This window comes from Dermochelys coriacea, chromosome 3, assembly GCF_009764565.3.
Source record: "Dermochelys coriacea isolate rDerCor1 chromosome 3, rDerCor1.pri.v4, whole genome shotgun sequence".
Taxonomy (NCBI): domain Eukaryota; kingdom Metazoa; phylum Chordata; order Testudines; family Dermochelyidae; genus Dermochelys; species Dermochelys coriacea.
This window is the reverse complement of record NC_050070.1, coordinates 67,638,438-67,661,715: the sequence shown is the minus strand read 5'-3', so window position 1 is coordinate 67,661,715 and position 23,278 is coordinate 67,638,438. Positions and strand designations below refer to the sequence as shown.

The window sequence follows — 23,278 nt, the reverse complement described above, 5'->3', positions numbered from 1 at the left end:
GGGAGCCATGCAAGGGGTCCTTAAAGCCCCAAATTCCAAATAAGGGAAAATTCTCCTGGCAGATGCACTCTGAAAGACAATCATAAAGCTGTCTTATGAGAAGCCCCTAGGGGGGCATGTTGGGATCAGGAGAGCAGCGTGCAGCACTGTGGACATTGTGGGCAATGTTGTTGCCTAATAGCCAATTGGGGAGCAGCTGCATTAACTTACATTGACCCCAGAGCTGTCTTAAGTTTCACAGGGGGCCACTCAACAGAACAGCTCAGGATCAGGGGGATGCAAAGTGGCTTAAAGCCACTATGGCCCACCCCTCTTGGGGTGAAAGATTGGTGCTGCGCTTCTTAGAGGTACAGCATCTCACCCCATCTGTGTATACCCACGTATAAAGGGATTTAGAACACAGAGAAAAAATGTTTTTTCTACAAATCCAAGACTTCCATAGCAAGCTGGGCTATTTCTGAAGTAAATAAACAACAGGCAATATTGACTCTGTTTGAACAGTGTATTTAATATTGAAAAACAAAGAATACAGAAAATAAATATTGGCACTAAAAAGAATGAGAATGTCATAAAAATGGTGGGGTTGTCTTAAGGCTTATCTACATGGTGAGGTAATGTGCTCTATCGGGGTCTGAGTTCTAAAGGACACAAATGAGTTGTGCATTGATTGGTCTGTGCAGACCCAGCTGGTGCACGCTAAAGCTTTAATGTAGTAGTGGTTCAAACAGCACTACATTAAAGCACACCAGCGGGGTCTACATGGGCCCATTAATGCACAACACCTTAGTGTGCCTTAGAAATCACACCTCTGTGAAGTGTCTGCATGATTCATTCTTACCTGCATATATTATATATCATGTGAATTTTAAATTTTATAAGAGCACAAGATGGGCACCCGGTGATTATTTATTTAGATTTCTAAACTAATAGAAATACATTTATTACTTTTCACTCATTTTTTTTAAACACTGAAAGAGTAGTCTTGCTTTGGAAACTAACTATAAAGATAAGAGCCAGCTGAATAATTGGTTGCAAATGTTGACTATTTTTTCTGGATAATTTTGTGCCTCACTTGTCTATTTGACTAACTCTGATAAGAGCAGCACCCCAGGTTCTATATTTGTCTTTCACTGATTTCCATATCAAATGTGCTCAGCTCACAGGAAGAGATTTTCTCTTCTTACCTACCCTGCAAACTGCACCTGGGATCTGAAATCGTACATCAGTGTGCCTTCAGTGACACCTGTACAACCCCGTTTGCCAGCAGTGGGTTTACACAGGTGTGACTGATTAGAATTGAGAAAACAATTCTATTGATGCATATGAAGGGCTAGAGTCCAGCTCACTCTCCCTTAGCTGTGTTATCTCTGCAATGCAAGAGGAATTTAAAAAAACAACAATTTATTTTGCTATCAAAAGTCTACACATATCCCTTTGAATACTCTCAGGATGCAGATGGGTTGGAGTAAAAAGGTACCATTTTTACACAGTCCTTTTCACAGTCATCTCATTTTAAAAAGCATGTATGAAACACCTGTTTCAACCACCTTTCAACATAAGCCTAGTAAGTAAAATACTGTGAATCATGCTATATGCAGCATAGTTGTTACATGCGATAATAATAATGAGCATCCCAGTAAACAAGCAAATAAGTTTATTATTGTTGGATGCTACTAACTGCAATAAAAGTCCTGAGAGCACTTAGCTGTTGCTGAGACAGACCCACTTTTACACACTGTTACTTTCCAACATACAGTAGCTGAAATTTGGTTTCAATACTGGGGTAAATTGGGTAACCCTTGAAAAGGTACAGCCCTAGGAATACACTTCTAAAAAGGCTTTGGGATGTAGAAAAGTTGTGCTGGAACATGGAGTGCCTTCGGTGTCAGACGACCTCTACAACAGTGAATTCAATCCTGCAATCTACAGCATTAAAGTTGTAAACCCACAAGGCTCAGGAAATGCAGAGATAAGATGACCATACTCTGTGCTCCTCGAATCCTTCCCTATTTGCTGTCCTCCTCTCTCTTGCTGGGTCACTCTTGCCACTCCCCTATATGCAAAGGAGGCAGAGGGTCTTTGATTATATTAGTCACATAATAGGCTATGGGACACACCACTGGGGGAATATTGATTGGACTAACATGGGTTAACAGGCTGAAGATTTAGGAATATTTTGTATGGTATTTGTAATAACTGATTAGCTTACATGGGAAAATGGATAGGAGAGCTTCTGCAGTGCCCTCTATGGTTATGTGTACACTACAAGCTCAGGGTGTGAGTCCCAGTTCACATGCTCTCCTCTGAGCTCGCTGAGCTTACAGGTAAATAATCATGACAGTCACTTTCACATGTATTGAGAAAATATATAAGCTGCTGAGTTATCTCAAACTAACTATCCCCATCCCGATCTTATTTTGAAACAAAGTCTTTTGCCTTGTCTACACAGGGTAGTTTTTTTCAATTAAACTTAAGGTATGAGTTCCAGCTGCTACAGTTGTACTGGTGTATGAGGGGTATATACCCCACAGTGGCACTAAAAGGCTTAGCTGGAGCTAGAGAGCTCAATGAAGGCACCTGCTTGTATCTGGAGGGTTGGCCAGGCCCAAGTGAAGACAGTTCCCAACTGGGAGAGGAGCTGAGTGGTGAGCATAAGGGAAGAAAGCTTTGATGAGAATGGGGCTTCAGGGAGAAAAGGGAAGAAGTCTGCAGTTCCTCTTTGACTGCTACAGCGTGGAGGAAAGGCCTAGAGAGAGGCAGAGGAACAGTAAGCCCTGGGAGGAGCTGTGGGAAAGGGCCTGAAAGAAAGCCAAGAGAGGAAGAAGTCCAAGGAGGCAGTGAGCAGTCAGGGAGAGCAGAGCGTAGCTGCTCACCACAGGGCACCCAGAGGCGAGGACGGATGTGGGCTCCCCTACTGGCCATTGAGAAAAGTGGTGCTGACACTAGGGGGAGAAGCAGGACTGCTGATTTTGGAGCTGGGCCACCTGGGAGAAAGCCCTGAGAGGTGTCGCTCTGTGCAAGAGCAGGACAACCCTGCAGAGCCTGGGAAGGGATGAATAGTCTGCAGAGGAATGAGTCTGGCTAGGGCTGAAGAGTTATGTTTTGCTGAGTTTAGTTTACTGGACTCTTAGTTTACCCCAATTGGGGACTAAACATGATCTGAGTGGAGGGCTGAGTCAGGAGAACAGGCAGACAACTGCAGGGCTGGGCCAGCAGTCAGCAGGGGGCACTAGGCAAGGAGTCTGCTACTCCACACCCAGCCTTGAGGAGGTATGCTAGCAGTGAGAGCATTCTCCCACATGGTATAGCTCCCCAGGTGAACATTTGTAGAAGATGATAGATTTGTTAGTCTCTAAGGTGCCACAAGTACTTCTTTTCTATTTTTAGAAGAGTGGCTTTTTTCAAGTGTAGTTTATGTCCCTTGGGAAGGGGTTTAAGCTAAGCTGCAAAAAGCTACTTTTATACCAGAATAAATGTCCCCTGGGGGTTATGACTATATCAGAGTAACTGGTAAAACGTCCCCATGCAGACAAACTCTTCCTTCGGAATGAGCTCTCTCCAAGTCACTTACAGCCTTGTGCAATTAACCCAAGAATCACGATTTTGCCACCGCACCTTCCCAGGTAGTGAGGCACTCAACATCCTACTCAGCTGATCATAGGGACTTAGTGAATCCCCACCCTGTCTGAAGAGTGAATATTCTCATTATTCCTGGGCCCCAGCAGTAGTGAATTGCTGCCTGTCTTATTGTCAGCGAGGCACATGCAGAACAGAGGGCTTGCTGGGGACGAGGGAATCATATCCCTTACAAACTGGGAAATGTCACAGGGAACATTTTGTCTTGAGGAATCACCAAGGAATGGGCTTTTTGCCAAGCCAATGCTGTGTTATGGTTTGTGTTGCAGCAGTTTTCCAGAGGACGTGCTACGCACTGACAGTTCAGGCTTCTGTGTCTCATCCTTTGTACTTTCTGCAGGTGCTGTCAGCAAAGCTCTTGCCCAAAGCTTGCTGACCATGAGACTCCTCAGTCCCCTCCCTCAGCTTGTCCTTGGAGTGGCTTCACTTTTTTCTGAACTTAAAAGTGTGAAGGGTGGTTTAACCCTTTCCTGGAGAGGCACAAGCTGGGAATAGTGGTGAAGTTTCACAACCAGCTGATAACTGCTACAGGGAGCAGGCCTGTTGACTGCATTTATGCAGTTGCTCTTCATAGACTATGGAGCCACATTTTAAAGAGTGTGTTTGAAATACCCGATTCAATAACCTTTAGCCACCACAATAAGTTAAATACTGAAAGTCATAATAAGCAGTTTTATATGCTACATTAATAATAAGCCCTTTAGATAAGTGGTTCTCAACCACGGGTACACGTACCCCTAGGGGTACGCAAAGGTCTTCCAGGGGGTACATTAACTCATCTAGCTGTTTGCCTAGTTTTACAACAGGCTACATAAAAAGCACTCGCGAAATCAGTACAAACTAAAATTTTGTAGACAGTGATTTGTTTACACTGCTCTATATACTATACACTGAAATGTAAGTATAATATTTATATTCCAAATGATTTATTTTATAATTATATGGCAAAAATGAGAAAGTAAGCAAATTTTCAGTAATAGTGTGGGTGACAATTTTGTATTTTTATGTCTGGTTTTGTAAGCAAGTAGTTTTTAAGTGAGATGAAATTTGGGGTGACTCAAGACAAATCAGACTCTTGCAAGGGGTACAGTAGTCTGGAAAGGTTGAGAGCCACAGCTTTAGACTAGCAGATAAGTGGTTATATTAATTGTTAAATGCTACAGGACACACAGGAAAGGATCCTCCCACTGATAGGACCCTTTTGGGTTTCTACAGCCTTGGATCTGGCCAAGGGAGAAATCCCCCTGCTTCAGCTCTGCACACAACAGCTTATGTTGTCCAACAAGGCCCCTGGCATGGGGGTATATCAGGCATGGGGGTTGGGCCAGGAGGGGTGTTTCGGATGTAAGTAAGGCCAAGACTACAGCGTGTAGTGTTGCAGCTAATATTGGTGGTGCTTCCACCCAGAGGCAGCTGGGGACAGGTTTCCATAATTTAGGCAGCCCTGTAGGGCTACCCAAAATGTTCTGGGGACCAAACTCTGCAGCAGCCCAGATAGAAGGGTGCAAAGGTACTTTAAAGCTCCCCTGACCCCCACTGGGCTTTGTGTTCTGGGCTGCATAACAAAATCTGTGCTGCAATAGTTCGGGGGGGGGGGGGCGGGAAGAGACTAGTGAGACACAAGCTAGACATTGGGGAAGCAGCTGGCATATTTTCTTATTCTTGAGAAATAGATTTAGATTTTTGCTGGCAGTTCTTTGTCAGTTAGGTCCATGCACTTGTTTACAAATTCCCAAGTTAAAATTGTATTCCCATATTTGTGGATACCACCCAACCACCCTGTGGAGTAGTTTAATATGTGCATGCAGGTGGTGCATCTTGTTCCAAACCACTTCAATGAGTTTCCAGTCTGGTGATCTGTTAAAACAGAATTGCTTAGTGAGAATAAGGAATGCTGCAGTGATTGCTAACACTTAGTAATGGTATGCTGGCTATATACTCACTCTGGTGGAATTTTTACCCATTTTATTCTTCCTTCAGTGATGAATGCAGTATCGAATGTTTATTTAGGCCAAAAGGCCAATCATCTGTAACAGAAATATTAGGCACCTCAGGAGACCAGTCATGATGTTTTGTGTGCTTTTATTACATTAACAATATTTTTTGGAAGCATGAACAGCTGTACCACTCCTAATATTCCCATGGAGTCCTGACTGCGTATGAATTAGGTAGTACTCACCTTGAAAGAATCTGCAAGATTGTTAGTTATTTTCATACCATCTTACAAATGGGACTGGTTTCCTTGCTGATCTCATTCTTGAAGAAGTCACTTTTCATGATTCCTGCATGATCACATACAGAACGCTAGTTAATAATTCTGATGATTTTCATATACTGTGTTATCAAATTGTTTTCAAAAAGTTTAATAAGCGCATAGAAATACCTTCAAAGTTTGAGTGGCCCCTTTGTCTTCTGTGATGTAGTACGTGTGCACTTCCATGGGATGTTCCAGCACTGGTTTCATTTGAACAGACCCCTTTATCCTAAAGCAGTGGTTCTCAAACTTTTCTTTTTGCGAACCATTTGAAAATTGCTGAGAATCTTGGTGGACCACTTAATGATCTTTCCAAATATTGTTTGTACTGTTAGCTAACTATTGTAAAGCACTTTGGATAAAAGCACTATATATATAAATATATTAAAAACCCTTAATATTTAAAGGGTTTTTTTTGTTCTACAAATAAAAGCACACAACTCATATTTTAATATCAGTAGTCTGACCTTACTAATGTGATGGATGTGTCCTCTCTCCCCAGCCGTGGAAACCCCCAGGTTAGGGCTGGAAAGGAGGAAGGTCTCTCCCTCTCTCCCCCGCTATGGCAGCCGCCGAGCTGGGACTGGGAAGGAAGGGGGTCTCTCCCCTGCCACAGCAGCCCCCAAGCTGAGGCTGGGAAGGAGGGCCGTCTCTCCCCGGCAACTGCAGCCCTGGAGCTGGGGAAAGTCACCTCTTTCTCTGGACACCGCAACCTTACACGTCCCAAATACCCCCCAACCCCTCATCCCACTGCCCCCTATTCCCCCAAGGCCACCACCTCACCTTACATGTGTGTCTTCCCCAGGGTCCAGGCACCTAATTAGTGGAGCCACACCTTGTGACTCGCAAGTTACTCCTAATTTTTACTTGTATCTAAGTCTGTTCAAATTCTCTTGTCAGTGATAAGAAGCTGGGAACTATGATGTCTTTAATCTCCCCACTCCAATTCTCTGTCATAGAAGTTCAATTTCTGAGAACAAAGGAACAAGAAAATGAGACAACATAAAACTACTTACAGAATGTAAATGGAAGAATATTAGAGCTTACTAGTCAACCAGGGATGATGAATTTAATTTTTGGCCATCCAAGCTCATTTTTAGTGGAGGCAGATGAAGTCTGACGGATTAGGGGGTTGTTCCCAACTTTGTCATTGACTTATGGGGTAACATGGGCCAAGTGACTTAAGACAATGTTTCAAAGTTGAGACCTAAAGTTAGGCACCTGAATTCATATTAAGGCACCTCCAAAAAAGTGGCATGATTTTCAGAAATGCTGAGCAGGTCACCTTGTCACCCTAATATATTCTCTTGGGCTCTGGTCCAAAGCCCACAGATGTCAATGGAAAGACTCTGCTTGATTTCACTGAATTTTGGGTTAGAGCTTTACTGCACTGTGGCCCCAATTCAGCAAGCTCTTAAGCAAGTACTCAACTTGTGGTGTGCAAGTAATTCCAGGTGAAGTCAATGGAACTACTTATATGCTTAAAGTTAAGCATGTGTTAAATGCCTTGCTGAAGCTGAACCTATAACTGGGCATGAGTTGTGCTGAGGGGAGGAAATGTCAAAGATTACTGGATGAGGCCCAGTAATGCTTGGTGCTGTATAAAGAAAAACATGATCCTTTCCCCAAATACCTTCCAATCTCGTTTGTGTGTCCTTCAGGAGATGTAGCGGCAGATCCCAGGTGATCAGACACCCTGAACCTATTTTTCAGGACAGATTTTGAATTGCATCTTGAATGAATTGAATTGCATCTTTGTGCATCACATGAAAACTTCTGTTGTTATTGGGAGCGTTTGACATTTTCCATTGCTCATCATTACACCAAATGATCGGTGTGACAGGATAAAGAAGACACAGAGTCCACTAAAAAGCTTGTAAAGTAAATTTCAGGATATTTCAGCCTTTCTTAAAGGTGACCTGCAAATGTTTCAGTAACTTCCCGCACCCAAACCTTACCAAAAGCTCACAATTACATTCTGAATGCTCCAGATAATCAGATCAGAAGGGGCATTCAGCACGCAATTGATTTTAAACACACCTTTCTATTTCTTGTTGTGCCACCCAAGCCCATTGTGTAGTAGCAGCTCACACTCTGAATGACTCCTCGACAGTGCACTCTGCTGGTGATATTATATCAGATGTACGTCTCCTGCAGGATTTCAGTGCCAGCCTACAGGGCCTTCAATCATCTGGACTTTATGCAAAAATGCAGGATTTTGTAACCTTTTAAAATATATGTTATACAGTCTTGAGAACTTTACCAGGTAGCACAGGGTTTCAAGTCCATCAACCACAGAACCCATATAGGCTCTGTATTGCATTGCACAACAGGGCATTATTTGACTTAAGAGCTGGCAATCTGCACTGGTGCTGTCCATCACAAGGCGTTTAAAAGGAGTGCCTCGGTGGAGTGAATTTTAAGATAATATGCATTATTCCCTTTGGATGGAGTATTCAAAAGTGCTTATTGTCAACCTGACTCTGCTCCCATTGAAACCAACAGTTAATTTCAATAGGAGCAACATAATTTAGCCTCCATATTTTCATCCGAGTAAGGGGTAGTAGTGTAGTGCCTGGTACTTCGGAGATACCAGAGAAGAGAAGGGCCTGGGAGATCTGTCTGCTCAGTTGCCTGAGACAGAAGAAAAGGTCAGATTTACAAAGATATTTAGATGCCTAGAGCTGCAGATGGGTGCCTGTAGGGGTTTACAAAATCACCTAAGTAGTTAAGGTGCCTAACTCTCATGGATATCAATAGGAGTTAAGTGCCTATCTCATTTAGGCGCTTTTGAAAATCACACCAGGCACACAAATACCTTTGCAAGTCTGGCCACTAGGTGGAGGCAGCACACACTAAAAATTTTGTTTAGTTCCAATGGTCAGTAAGCAAAGAGTAACACCTGCCATCAGCCCCAGGTGAACAATGAGCCCGAAGCCCACTGCTGCCAGGATGGGCCACAGAGCCACAAAGGAGCAAGTAGACTCTACCAGGCTTGGAGAGGAGGGCTGCTCAAGGAGAGGGCTACATAAACATCCACTGAGTAAATATAGTTATGCTTACTCACACTTTATTTGTTCTATTGGTGTTCTCATCTGCAACGTGCCACTAAAATTCTGCTTTTATTTTATGCCATGAGTGCAGGGCACTGGACTAGATGACCTCTCAAGGTCCCTTCCAGTTCTATGATTCTATGAATTTATTGAAAATCACTAGAGTTGCATGTGGAGACTGGATTTTCAAAGCCATTTCAGAGATTTAGACACATACATTTTTGTGTCTAAATTCCCCAGTCAGCTTTGTAAATCCCAGCTGGAGGTTGTTAAACTGGGTACAATGCAGTTGGGAGGATCCGTTAAGGAACTGAACTTGGAGCTCAGAAGAGGCTGAGTCAGAAGCGAAGCAAGGATTTTAATACCTGACCAAGGGCATCAGAGGTTGTGAGCTCATACCATGAATAAGCTGGCAAGAGCCTGTTTCAGCATGGGGAAAACCAAATGTCCCAGTGAGTGCTAGGTCTTGTTAAATATCCAAAGAAGTTTGTGCTAGGATTACAACTCAGATCTTATAAAACCAGCAGGCTTTGCACCTTAGTATACTGAATATGACAATCTTACACCTTTGGAAATAAAGAGGATGGGCAATTCAGTGCTTAGAACAGTGGCTCTGACCTGAAGCAGTAGCAGTCTTGATGCAGACCCAGTGTTAATTCTTTCCTGAAAATGAATTCAATTGCCTGCAGCCATGCTTGCTCCTTAAAGCCCAACACCACAGATTACTCGGCACACTTTGACATGGCTCCTCTGACCTGAGGACTTTAAGATGCATAATGATACTTTTTAGCTCTGGAAACATTTGTTGCTTTTATCCCAGACTCCCACCAAAAGAGAAAGAGTTGACATACAGACACTTGAGATTAGTGGAATTGTCTATATGGGATATCATTCAGTAATTGACAGCCTGAAATGTTAGAAATCTTGATGTGGCAAGACAATGCTTTTGAAGAGGCCTTTGCTTGTCAGATTAGTATTGAGAAATTATGACATTACTGAACCTTATTAAAAGATGTATTACCAACAAAGGAGGATAATTGATACTAATGCTGGTACCAAACGAAACATCTGAAAACTGCTCATGAGTTTTTCTGTTAGGAACAAGTCTTCGTTTTGTCACCACTTCAGCACCTGAATGATTTCATTCATTTCTCAAGTGTCTGTCTGTCAGCCCTTATTTCTCTCCTGGTGGGAGTTAGGGGAAACAGCAGCAACATTTCTAGAGCAAAAACTAGCATACAAATTGGAGTTAGCATCCACAGGTCATGGGAATATGTCACAATGGGCTGGCTAATCTGTCGTGCTGGGTTTTAAGTAGAGAGTATGGCCACAGGAGAGTGAATTAATTCTATTAATTCCTTATGGATACCAGTTTACAAGGAATGCTTCCCACTGTTTCAGTGAGGGAGGTTTTAGTTGAATTCCATGATTGTGTCAACAAGCCAGCTATTAACAAGAATTAGTGGAGCACACCTTACTTTGATTAAATTATCAAGTGCCTTGTAGCTGACGCTGGTCTGAGTGGGCTATTGCATGTTCACCCATAGCGTGAACAACCTGAGTACAAGGAAGGTGCTACTAGCACTGCTCAGTGACCTAGCAGGGGGTGTCTGGGTAACGTGGAACCATGGCTTTGTCTCCCCCTGCCCCAGTGAGCAGTGGTAGGTGATTACAGAGCTGTTTTTGGAGAAGTGCCCTCTGCAGCTGGTAGTTGTGCCCCCACTGCTCCTATGGAGACTTGAAGATGAAGGGGTTATTGTGAAGTCCAGATACCTAAGGTAGTTTAGTAACTGCATGTTTTATAAATATTCCCTTATACTATGCTCTTGAGTATTTCTTTATGTGGATAGAGCTCTTCCTTCATCATACTGCTGACAGCGAGATAGAAAGCTGGATAAACAATTTTCAGAAGAGCGAGCACTTTGGAGAAACTTGTGAAAATACCTGTTTAAATTCTGCAGTGAATAGCATTGAACTGCTAAGGAGCCAGAAGACGGGATACAAAGAAACGTGTTTTTAAGGCCTCCCCCCTAAATCTAGTGGCAGTTTTGGCAGTTTCTCTGAAATGGCATGGAAGTGCCGTGAAAGCAGCACTTTTGTGCTCATTCTGATCTCTGCATGGAGGAGTCCTCTATATGTGTACCCCGCCTCCTCTCTACAGGAGAGTCTGCTGAGGCCCCATCCACTCCTCTTTTCACCCCCTTTGCCCCCTGCAGAGAGCTTTCGGTAAGGTCCAGGCTCCATCAGAAGAAAGGGGTAGAGTCAGGTCAGAGGAGAGGGCACATGCACCTTGTCCTACCTCCAGCTTCGTCACAGATGTTCTTTCAGGTAGAAGGCTGTATTAACTTTTCCACTGAGTTCACCTCTGGTCCCTCAGAGCCGTCATAGCTAAGGAAGAATTCTTGGCAGCATGGCTCAATGGAACTACACTGCTGGGGGAAAGAGGAGGCTGCCAGCATACAGGGCCTCCAGGCTAATGGCCTTAGCCTCCCATGGATCCTAGGAGAATCGGGTCCTAGCAATTTAGGGTTCAATCCTGCATTCCTTGCATATCCCACATTTCTTTTGAAATCAACTGACTCCTAAAATCCAGTGGCCTTTCCCTATCAGACTATAGCAATTCCGAAGTAAATGAAACTTTGAGCCTATACATTTTCAGGATCACTTTAAAATTCATGCTGCATTAGTTTACCCTGGGATACATATTTAGCCATAATGTACATAGAAGCTTTCTTCTCCTCACCAATAACTTAAGATAGTATCTAGTATCTAGCCGAGAATGAAAACTTGTTGCTATAGCTGTACTAGCTAGTAAGGTTCTTCAAAGGCCAATACATAAAATGTGACTTTTTCTTGCACTGACAGCTTATGCACAATCTGCTTAAGAGACCCAAAATAAAAATTACTTGCATGATTTGCTTATTGAAGGTAGCACTTATCAATGTAAAATTCAGTTTCCAAGAGAACACATATAATAGACTGAAGACAGGCTTTGATAGCAACATCTGCTTGGGGTTAAATATACACAGCCTTTCTTTAAAGAACAGATATCGCATGCACACAATATGTAATGGTTTTAAGATGAGACCTATAATATCCTTTGGTTTTCCTAGTATAATGCCCATTGGATGCCTAGCTGCAAAACAAAAGCTCAGATGTGAAATTATGGAAATTCTATTACTGTAAATGCCAGCCTTTTATTAAAATCATTGCCTGACATGGTGCTGCTGAGAAGGCTCTCAGCTACAAGTCTAGCTCTGATAGGACTATTTTATCTTGGCACTTAATCTCCTATAAAATAGCTGGTTAGAACATGCATTTCACTAGAAACCACAGGGGAACAGGTAGAATGAAGCTGCACTGCACATTAAAAAAAATGAGATAACACAAACTCATTTTAAACTCTCTTTTTAAGCTTGCTTTACAATAGAGTATAAACTCCAAGGCCACATAATCACAGGTGTGCTGGCCCCTCTTTCTTTCTCCACTTACCTTCCTTTCTAGTTTCCTATAAGCTGGAGCACATGCAACCCCCCGGCACTCTGTGAAAAAGCGGGGTTGTGGGCTCCCTGTATCGGATCCCAACATAATGTTGCTCAGTGGAACAAGAAGTAGTCGTGGCCCTCCATGCTCACAGGTGTAGGACAGGGGAAGGCAGGATTGACTTCACCTGGTCTAAACCATATCACATCAGTGGAGGCACATGTGAGGGATGGATATTGGTATATTAATTGTCAGGACATGTAGGTTGTATCAGATCTTTGCAATCTAGGGAAAATGAGCTTGTCAGTGAAAGTGTGTGCAACAAGATCTTGAAATCTGAATAGACCTGAAAGAGCTTGGGCCCAAATACATCTAAACTCCCCAAATTATAAGAAAAGATGTACAGTATATTAAAAAAAACAAGTTAATAATCTTACCAGTAGATCTATAAAAATAGCCATGTAAGTAAAGCTGTTAGGGAAGATATAATTAGCTATAGCTTAGTCCTCTTCCAGTGATACACGAATAATTCAATCTAGCATTCTTAGAGCTGCCTTTAAAGATGCACTAATAGTTCACTCCAGTATTTTTAGAGCTGCCAAAATACCCATTGGCTCCAGTGAACATTCTGAGTGCACAAGCATGCAGGAGCAAACCCAAAATCACATACGGCAGCTGTGAAGTGGGTAAGAGGGATGTAGTTGGCCAAATTCACTCTTGGCATAATAAAAATATTTCTTGTTATTAATATACTGCTGTGAATGGACTGAATCCCTGTTCTTTCCCCTGAATCAGTGTCTAAACTTGCTCCCTTTCTGGATTTTGGCTTCCTCAGGAATGCAAAAACAATAACACAATATAAACCTCAGCCTAAACCTCCTCCCTGAGCCTGGCTGGCCCTAGGATTTCCATCTGGTACTTCCCCTTCTCCTCTGTGAGAGGATGGAGTTGTGTTTGCCACAATGAGTCAGTCATCAACATTTCAGTAGCTTTATGCAGGTTTCTTCTGGCACGCGTTAACAGGGTGAGACAGCAGAAGACCATCCTGTTATAAGTACCCAAATGTGTGTGAGACACTTACAGACACTAAGAAGATGAGGTCCCTGAGTGAAAATGTTGCACACACTAAGGCTAATAGTGAATTTGTCTCAGTGAGTATCTTGGCCATTTCCAAGAAAAAGAAGGATATTTTTATACAGATGACATTTCTATATGGCCGAACTGCTTTTATTTCTAACTTGTATTTTTTTTTAACTCTATGTGAAATGCTTTAAATTAGAAATTTTTTTCTTTTTTGGTTTCAGTCTGCAATATTTCTGATTTTTAATATCTTGTCAGATCCCCAAAATGGAGCATCTGGGAAAAGTGGGGTGAGACTTGGAAGGAATCACAGATGTATTCTGGATCCCAGACATACTGTTCATGAGTGGGAAAAAAGAAGTCAGGTTAATAATGTTCCAATTTTAATTTTAGAGGGGCTTATAGCTTTCTTTTCAGAATCAGGAGATTTAGAAATGAATGTTACATTTTGGGCCAGTCAGCTTTGATAGTGTCCCTTTAAAATTAACTGTCAGGTATTTAGATTGTTGACATTAACTTATGGCTGGTATTTGTATGTCTATTGTGAAGATTAATTTTATGAAATAAGAGGTCTACCGGGATAGATCATGCAGGAAACAATTTGCTGGCTTTGCTTGTTGGCAGCAAGAAATCATGTAGTAGTGGGGATAGAGATAATGTTTTCTTCCCCAGGGAGTGGTCAGGAGCATGGTCCTCAACACCCTCATGTGTCCTAAGATATGCAAGGAAAATCCACAGCATCTATTTTGACGGCTTGCTGCTTCATACCAGTTCCTAGGACCTCTGACAGTACTGCTCCATATGTAACCAGGCTGGCAATACTGTCCCATGTATGCCTAGTCTTTAGTTTGTCTGTCAAGAGCTTCTGAATGCGTGGAGTAGGAACTAATGCTTATAGGATTAGGATTCAGGCCCTGGTTAGGCAAAGTCCTTAAGTGTATGCTCAACTTCAGGCATGTGAGCAGACCTATTGAAGTCAATAGGACTTAAGGATGTGCTTAATGTACATGTACTTAAAATACACGTTAGGCATGAAGTATTTCCCTGTGGATTTTTCATAGGATGATGTATAGTGTTGCCAGTTCTTATGATTCTTGTGATACTTGGTGTTTTTCTTAAAGCCCCAGCTCCTGGAGTCATGTGACTACATGATAATCTCAGCTTTCTTTTTTAAAAGTGTCAGAAAAGATTGAAAATGTGAACCTTAAGGGCTCAAAAACCAGAAGGCAAATACAAAGAAACCAAAATGTATTACCTTTAAAAAAACCTCATGATTTTTGGAGCCTGACTCATGATTTGTGAATACAGGATTGGCAATACTGAATGTAAAACAAATTGTCGCCAGTCCAGACTCTGCCCTATACATCCATGTCCTGCTAAATCCACAGATTCCCCTCTGCCCCATTCTGTGCTACCAGGAAATGATCCCCACAGTGTCTGAGGAAGTGGGGGATGATGCTCATTTTGGGCCTTCGGATTTAACAGATTTTGGATCATTTTTGCATGTCATTCTTCATCTTCGTATTCCTTCATGGCTCAAGTGGACGATATGGATCATAAAGTACTTAGAGCAATGGTATCAATATTTTCACCTGGTGCACATCATTCAGCTATTTCACTTTTGTTGTCTAGGTCCCAATGCTGGTAGGGATGTGCAATTAAAGGAAAACTGTCACTTATTTTTCAAATCGAATAATCACAACATCTAGGTATAAGAATAGGCAAGCCACCACTTTAAAACAAAATGGAATAAAAACTGCTCAAAGGAAATTGCAATGCAGCCTGTGGGCTAACAATGGACTCATAGTTTGTCCCCTATAGTTTGTGACCAAAGAAGTATTTTTGCAGCAGCTGAATGGATGCAAAGCTAGAGAATTTCACAGTGGTTTCAAAGGTGCGACCATTAGCTATGCCTTTATTATCCTCTCCTGGCGTTTCTTTCCTAACCCCTTGATGAGAATAATAAACAAAGCCATTTATACCTCTTGGAGCAAAATTCAATTTTGCAGTATTTTTTGTCTCTTTCCACCTTATATTAATTTCAGCTATTGTCTGGTTTTGTGCCCATTCCAAATACAAGTGTCTATGTTGTCTGAAATCCTATGTATCAACTCTATTAGATAAATATATAGTATGAGTACAGTATAAGAATTGCATGTGTTAGTTTATGATTCAGATATAGTTATTGGATGTTCTCTTTGTACATACAGATCCAGCACGTTATTTTCATAACTTCTAACAACCTTATATTCAACAATCTTGTAAAAATTCTCTCAAAGTGAAGCAAGATGATAGTGGCCCCGCTCCAGTATAATTACCTGAGGCTGACAAACCATCCTTAACCCATGTGCCCTTGCATGTTCTTGCAAGGTAAAACTGACCTGACATTCCATTGCTTCCTGGCTGACTCAGTTAAGAGGACCTCAGTGTCACCCTTAATTTGTTAGTCTCTAAGGTGCCACAAGTACTCCTTTTCTTAACTTGGAGTTATCCGACTCTTTTTGGTTACGGGTGTTACAAATTCAGCATTATCGAAGTGCAGTCTCCTCACACCTCCCATCTCACAGGGCCTCTGACTTTCGAGGTGGGAAAAGACAAACCCTATTAGCTCAAGGAGCTTCCCTCCCTGCCAGTGAGAAGCTTTCACACTTTCAGCAGCGTTTTCTCGGCTGAGTTTTCGATGCCACATTAATTCCACTAATCCTGCCTCACAAATCAAGGCATAAGGCCACGAGCAAAAGGAACTTTATGGCAAGTGAAATGTCTGATGCGTGAAGGCTCCCCAGACAAGCAGCACACGCACTAACACTGCCTGATTACACAGAGCTGTGTCAGCTGCTTAAGCCACGAGCTTTTCCCAGTACCCTGCCTGACGTTGCACACACCGCATGTTACTCACCTCCGAAAAGCCCAGGCTCTTCAAGGGTCCCGCTGGCTTGAGCCGCGCTGCTTTCATCCCAACGCCACGATCCGTTCGGCCGCTAAAGTGACGTGTCCTCTCTTTGCCGATTTCAGCTCAAGCCTCTCAAAGCCAGATCCCTCCGAGCAGGACCTCCCAGGCTCTGCTAATGCTGCAGCCGCCGCAGGAGCAGCCCCAGCCGCTGGTAGAGCTTCCTCCAGCGCGTTAGGTTTCTGGATGCCTTTTACATCCCCTTGGGAAGGAGCAGTGGGGCCGGGAAGCACAGTGTAACCGGATCCCAAGCCCGGTCTGAAACGGGAGCCAGCTGCCAGGGCGGGAGGGGGACAGAGGGCATGGGTGGGCGCGGAAAGGCAAAGAAGCAGGAGGAGGAAAGAGCGAGGTAGTGCAGGTATGTGCGTGCCAGAGCTGGGCAGCCGCTGGTCTGACTTCTCTCTCGCTGCTCCGGCTGCCGGGAAAAGTCCGCCAGGGAAGCCGGTACCAGCTGCTGCCAGTCCCACCGTGGACACTAGGGGGCACCGCTTCCATTCAATACGGGTGGGAGGAGAGCGGCAGGGCCAGCGCCGGTGCCTGCAACAGAGCGGGGCTGCCCCGGGGGCAGGGAATGCAAAGCTGCCGCTTGAATCTCTGATCTGCTTGAGGCTTCATCCAGGGGAAGCTGAGGCCATAAGGACCGAGATCCCAGTTCTAAGTGGATCGCCCTGAAATATAAACATTGGGCTATAACCTATGGACTATTTCTGAGCAGCGCGGACAGCGAGGGAGATTTTTGGTTGGAGGGGAAGATCAAAGCAGGGTCCTCCCAGGCCCTGCCCCAGCCCCGCAGATTCCATGGCTTAAGTCAGCAACAGGCCAGCTGTGCGCCCACCAACTCCAGTCCCCCCGACGCAAACCCATGGTTGAGTGGCAGCTGGATCCTGACCACTTTAGGGCTCCCCTCTCCCCAATTCCACTGCTTCAACGGGGAACGAGTTTAGCCTCTCTTATTCCAGCTACATGATCTGCACACAAATGCATTATCTGGGTCCCGCTAGATGCTGACCTCCCTCCCCCAAATTGGCGTGCCTAAGCCACAGACTGTGTCTCTAGCCATCCCTACTGCATCTTAAAAACCCGGACCCCCCTCCACAGAGCAGTACCACGAGAACCTGGACCTGGCATCTGCCTGATCCTGCCAAATTTGGATCATACCGGGACATTGTAAATTGAACTATCAAACTGAGAACAAGTGTTGCTTTTACTATTAAACAAAACAAACAGAAAACTGGACCTGGGCCCATCCTGGAAACTTTGATCTGGCACCTGTATCCTGCTGAATTCAGCTGATTTTTGGCTGCATACTCCCCAGTTTTACCATCTAAATTTGGTATCTATGCAGCTATTCCTAATCCTCCAGGATTTTCGTCTAGGTACGAAATGATATCACTGGCAAAGACAACAGTTCAGTTGGAGGGTTGGTTGAGTGAGTGAAGGGAAATGAGCAAAGACAGGACTCAGAAATTGTGCTCAGCTGAAGTGAAATCAATGGAAGTTGATTTGTATTTGAGAATATGGCCCAATATTGTTTTAAAAATGTGTTCTACTAGCACTGGCTAAACAGGATTTCTAGGGTCAGTGTGTAAACCAGGCTAAAGCACCTAAAAAACCTTGTTAGACCCTTCCTGGACTAGCGTCTGCTATAATTTTTTAAAAAGTAGATTGGAAAGATCAGATTAATAAGAACATTAGGTAACATAGCTGTACTTACAATAGATACCAAAATAATAAGTTTTATAAGAAAATAACGTATTCATCTTTGATAAGACTAAAAACTGTATCGGGAACAAAAGTGCCCCTTTACTTTCTAATTGAACCAATGAGTAATGCTTGCTTTGTTTTACTCAGCATATTTTTTGTTCCTGTCCAGTTTTCTAAAAAAATGATTAGGGGCTATTTTAATTTATTTTACATCTGTTGTGTTTGTAGTTTGATCAATTTCTTAATACTTTTATGTGTCTAGACATTTTGGCTTACTCTTGCTTACCCAGTGATTTTTCTACCATTCCATTACAGGACCTGTTTCAAGTTGATGTATCTGAATTTGTGATGAAATTATCATGTTTTGATGGATATAAACAATTAAATTGTCAAAGTGTTTTATAACAACACTTTAGGATGATAGTCAGCTGATGGGCACTCATGTGCAGTTCCTATTGAAGTCAGCGTGAGCAACATTTATGTAGCTATGGATAGAATTTGTCCTTTGATAAACAGCCCAGGTTCTACTTGTTCTGTTTCATAACCATAATGTCTGAAATTTAAACATATCTCAATGGTATACTGCCAAGTGAAATCAGGGAGAAAGCTGAAACAGTGTTAGGGACATTCTGCTCTTTATATACATAATAATGTTTGGAAATGTCATGCTTATTTCAGACAGAAGATATGAGACCATAGCCTTCTCTCCACTGTGAGGGATGGATGGGATGAAACTTGCTCTAATAATAGCCAAATATGGACAGTAAGCATGGAAGGGGTGGGAGAAGGAGTACCTTAGAGAAATCTGTGACAGTTACAGACTGTGGGGATGTCTGGGTCAAACTATGAACTCTGTTTTCTTTTGAGAATGCCATTTGGCAATTGGAATCTTCATTGCATCTTCACTTTGCATTGTAACCTCCATGTGGGTTTAACATACCCAGGCGGTGGTGAAAGCAAGTTCAATCCGGGCAAGATCAGTCTCTGCTGGACACTCCCTGCTCCTGCTAGGGTTCCAGACACCCCACAGAGGGTAACAGTGAGCTAGCCTGGCTGCTTTAAGGGTCCGTCTACATTGGAGCTTGGAGGTGCAATTCCCAACTCAGGTAGGCATATGCACGCTAGTGCTGATTGAGCTAACATGCTAAAAGTAGAAATGTAGCCACAGCTGCAGGAGGGGCTAGCTATCCAAATATGTACTGAGGATTTCAGACAGGATCCTCCTTGGATGGCTAGACCCTCCTGCTCCGTGTACCACCCCGGCTACACCGCTGTTTTGAGAACTTTAGCTCGATCTGAGCTACCCCGGGTATGTCTGCTCAAGCTGGAAGTGTAGATGTATCTTTAAAGCTCTGTTCTCAGGGATCCAGAACAGAGGCAGTAAGATAGCAGGTCCCCTTGTGATGGCTTCGGAGGGGCCTGTAATGGTATACGGATACTGTAACTGAGTTCTTGTTTCAGAGTAGCAGCCGTGTTAGTCTGTATTCGCAAAAAGAAAAGGAGTACTTGTGGCACCTTAGAGACTTCTTGTGGTGCTTACCATATGCCTCTATTGAGTTAATTCAACAGCAGGATTTTTAGGAAATGTGCCCAGGAAGAGAGAGCTGTAGTAGATCCTTATAGACTCTCCTCAGCGAGCAACCTTCGAGAAAATGCAAGAACCATTCACTTTTTGATGCCCTGGCTCAGCCCCCTGCTGGGCCTGCCAGACTAGTTTCCCCTGTTTGACTTGGTCCTTGTGGGAAGGCAGTAAAAAAGGTGCAGGAGGGTTTAAAGAGAGACACACACTCCCTCCAGGAGTCACACAGGGTTTGGGGCTAAGGAGACCCCAAAGCCTGCTGTGGGAATATGGAGGGAAGCTAGGCCTACTGGGGGTCCCTCTCTGGAGGATGATTAGAATATAGGTAAAACAGAGGTGTGTATAGATGTATGGAGCTGGTTTGTACCCAGCCAATAAAGGACCCACTGCCACACCCAGAGTCTCTTTCCAGGCACAATTTTATTTTCCAAACATGGGCAAGGCACATCACCAGTCCCTCAGCCCACCCTGGGCTATAGCTCCCAGAGGATTCTCCCCTTTTTGCTTTTCTCAGTCCCTCCCGCATCAGAGCCTACTGAATGATTCTTTCTTGCCCTTTTCAGTGAACACCACTTCCTAGGGCTTTCTCCCTGCAGGCCCTTTCCCCACAGCAGCTTCCCACTGCCTCCCCCTCCCAGGGACCTCTAGCCACCTCTCCCTAGGAACTCCCTGCCGCTACTGCCCCTTGCTTATTGACTGCCTGGCTCTTTATAGCCCCAGCTGCCCTGCCCTCTTAACTGGCCAAACTGGGACACCTGTTCTAGCCCAGGGGAGTTGGACCTGCTTCATGTAAAGGGGTGAGCCCTCCTCTGACAGGAAACCTTTCGTTTTAAAATCCTTTTTTCTTCTGCTGTGCTTTGTTACTTTAGTTAAATAAATAATACTTTTGTTTTAAGAAGGTTGCTTTGGGTCACAGTAATGCACTGGTCACAGATTCCCAAAGGGAAGACTTGCAGATATTGAACCCAGTCAGGCCTGAAGGGAAAGAACAGTTGATACACAGGGTACTGTAGCCTAGGGTGCAGTCTGAGTGTGAGAGAATTGTGGGATTCCACCCTGAGAGGTGAAGGTGTGAGACCTGAGGGAGTGCACCAGAGCCTATAGATGGGGTCAAAGCTAGTGCTACCCCACTGGGGACCCTCAGCAAGAATATTTCGCCCCTCCCATACATACTAAAAAAGTGAATGGGTGGGGCCTTTGAGCTGCTTCGGGCCCTAAGCAATAGTCTGCTTATGTCTAGCGCCGGCTCTGTCAGAGATGCAGCTAGCTCTGCGACTGTGGCACCCTTAACAGCCTGGGCTCCAAGCCCCAGCCTGAGAACTGGTTCCTTTCTTTCACTGAGAACCTCTTTAAAAAAATAACTCATAAATAAGCAAGTATCCAACTCAGGTGCCTTTTCTTCCTGTGACACCAAGTGAGAGCTGAGAAGCAAATTCCATCATGCAATTTGTTTTCATTAAACTGGAAAATATTCTTTATTTTTTTTATCATTAGCAACATAGTTTATGAAGTTAACATTCAGTACTTTTCACAGCACTTTCTGTCTTGTCTACTTAGATTGTAAACTTTTGGGGATTAGGAGTGTTTCATATTATGTTACAATGAGATACTTGCATAGAATATCAGGGTTGGAAGGGACCTCAGGAGATCATCTAGTCCAACCCCCTGCTCAAAGTAGGACCAGTCCCCAATTTTTTGCCACAGATCCCTAAATGGCCCCCTCAAGGATTGAACTCACAACCCTGGGTTTAGCAGACCAATGTTCAAACCATGTTCTTTCAGAGTGCATAGCACCTGGGGATCCAGTCTCAGTTGGGGCCTTTATCTCTACCTAAATACAAATAATAATCTATTTAAAAGGTAATATTTATCTAGATGCTCATTAGGATGAGTGAGACAGCTTGTCATAGAATTACATAATACCATCTTTCCCAAGTAGTGATTACAGCATCCTACCCTCCCTCCCAAGTCATATTTCAAGTACAGCTACAATAAATGATTTCAACCCAATTCAGTCTAACTACTTTAGAGGATGGTATGTGGATTCACCCATCATTTACTTTTGGAGAGCCTTCAAGCCAAACTTCTCAAAGTGGTGGACAATAAAATATAGTTATAATATAATTTAGAACTTACCTGATTGTGAAAGAGCAATATTAAGCAAATAAAGTATTCAAGGAAGCATTGTACCCAGACAATGGAATCTCAGTGAAAGGAATAAATATCAAGTCATTCAGAGCTGTACGGGTAAGAGCATCTCACAGCTACAGTGGAGTGGCTGTCAAGAAAGCATCATTAACCAATTAAGTCTTGTAATTATCCTTTCTTCATTTTAAAGATTAAATGAATTTCAGTTGTTATGAAAGATGCTGGAAAGACAGCTATAGTTACTGAAATCGGATGTCAATTCTCATCACATTTATACAGAAGAATCATAGAATATTAGGGTTGGAAGAGACCTCAGGAGGTCGTCTAGTCCAATCCCCTTCTGAAATCAGGAACACCACCAACTAAATCATCCCAGCCAAGGCTTTGTCAAGCCGGGCCTTAAAAACCTCTAAGGATGGAGATTCCACCACCTCCCTAGGTAACCCATTCCAGTGCTTCACCACCCTCTAGTGAAATAGTGTTTCCGAATATCCAACCTAGACCTCCCCCACCGCAACTTGAGACCATTGCTTCTTGTTCTGTCAGAAGAAGAATGGACCAGTGGTTAAGATGTTAGGCTGGGACATCAGAGACCTGAGTTTGATGCTCTTGCTCTGCCACAGATTTCCTGTGTGATGTTGGACAAGCTGCTCAGTCTGTGCACCTCAGTTCTCTATCTGTAAAATGGGGATAATAGCACTTCCCTACCTCAAATCGTTGTTGTGAGAATGAAGACATTATTGTGAGGCAGTCAGATATTAGAATAATGAGGACCACATGTTAGATGGGCAGTGTTGGCAAACCATTCCTATATAGCCCTAGCAATGTACCCTAAACCTGATCTCGTTTGTTTTCTGTGCATATTCAGTCTTTGGCAGAGTGAATTTGTACATGGGTGCTGGACAACGTGGTGAAGCTGAGGCACCTTCTTTTAGATACGCTGTAAAGTGTTTCTCACTATGAAGGGAAATCTCCTTGTCAGATAAGATTGCTTGGATTCAGGCATTCATTCAGTCATAGATTACTTGGAGGCTACCACCATGGCAGATCCATGGCAGATATGAGGGGGATGGAAAATGTGCTGTCTTCTGTACTTGGGTTTATGCTAATCTTATTCACTGAGGTTCCAGAGCTTCAGGCTACAACCTCTGAGTTAGATCCATTTAATTCTCAGCTGGTAAAATCTAGCAAAGAGATAATGGCTCTAGTTTACACACGTGCGCTCATACACACACACACTCTCTTTTTATCTCTATTTTTTCATTGTTCCTTTCCCATCCCACTCCCTTCTTCTGTGTTCATGGTTGCTGCTTCTTCTCCAGCAAGTCACTGTGCCTAAACCCCAACTAGGAGGGACTACTTCCAGGGGCAAGAGGCTATTCTATTCTGCA

At 43.4% G+C, this 23,278-nt stretch overlaps 1 protein-coding gene across 1 annotated transcript in view; it reads right to left on the bottom strand.

The window, feature by feature from the left end:
• Nucleotides 1-16,827, bottom strand: part of HTR1E (5-hydroxytryptamine receptor 1E) — a 43,211-nt gene extending 26,384 nt beyond the window's left edge. The window contains exon 1 of the mRNA XM_038396430.2: nt 16,406-16,827. The gene's annotated coding sequence lies outside the window, so the exon portion shown is untranslated. The remainder of the gene's footprint in view (nt 1-16,405) is intronic.
• Nucleotides 16,828-23,278: the final 6,451 nt, after the last annotated feature.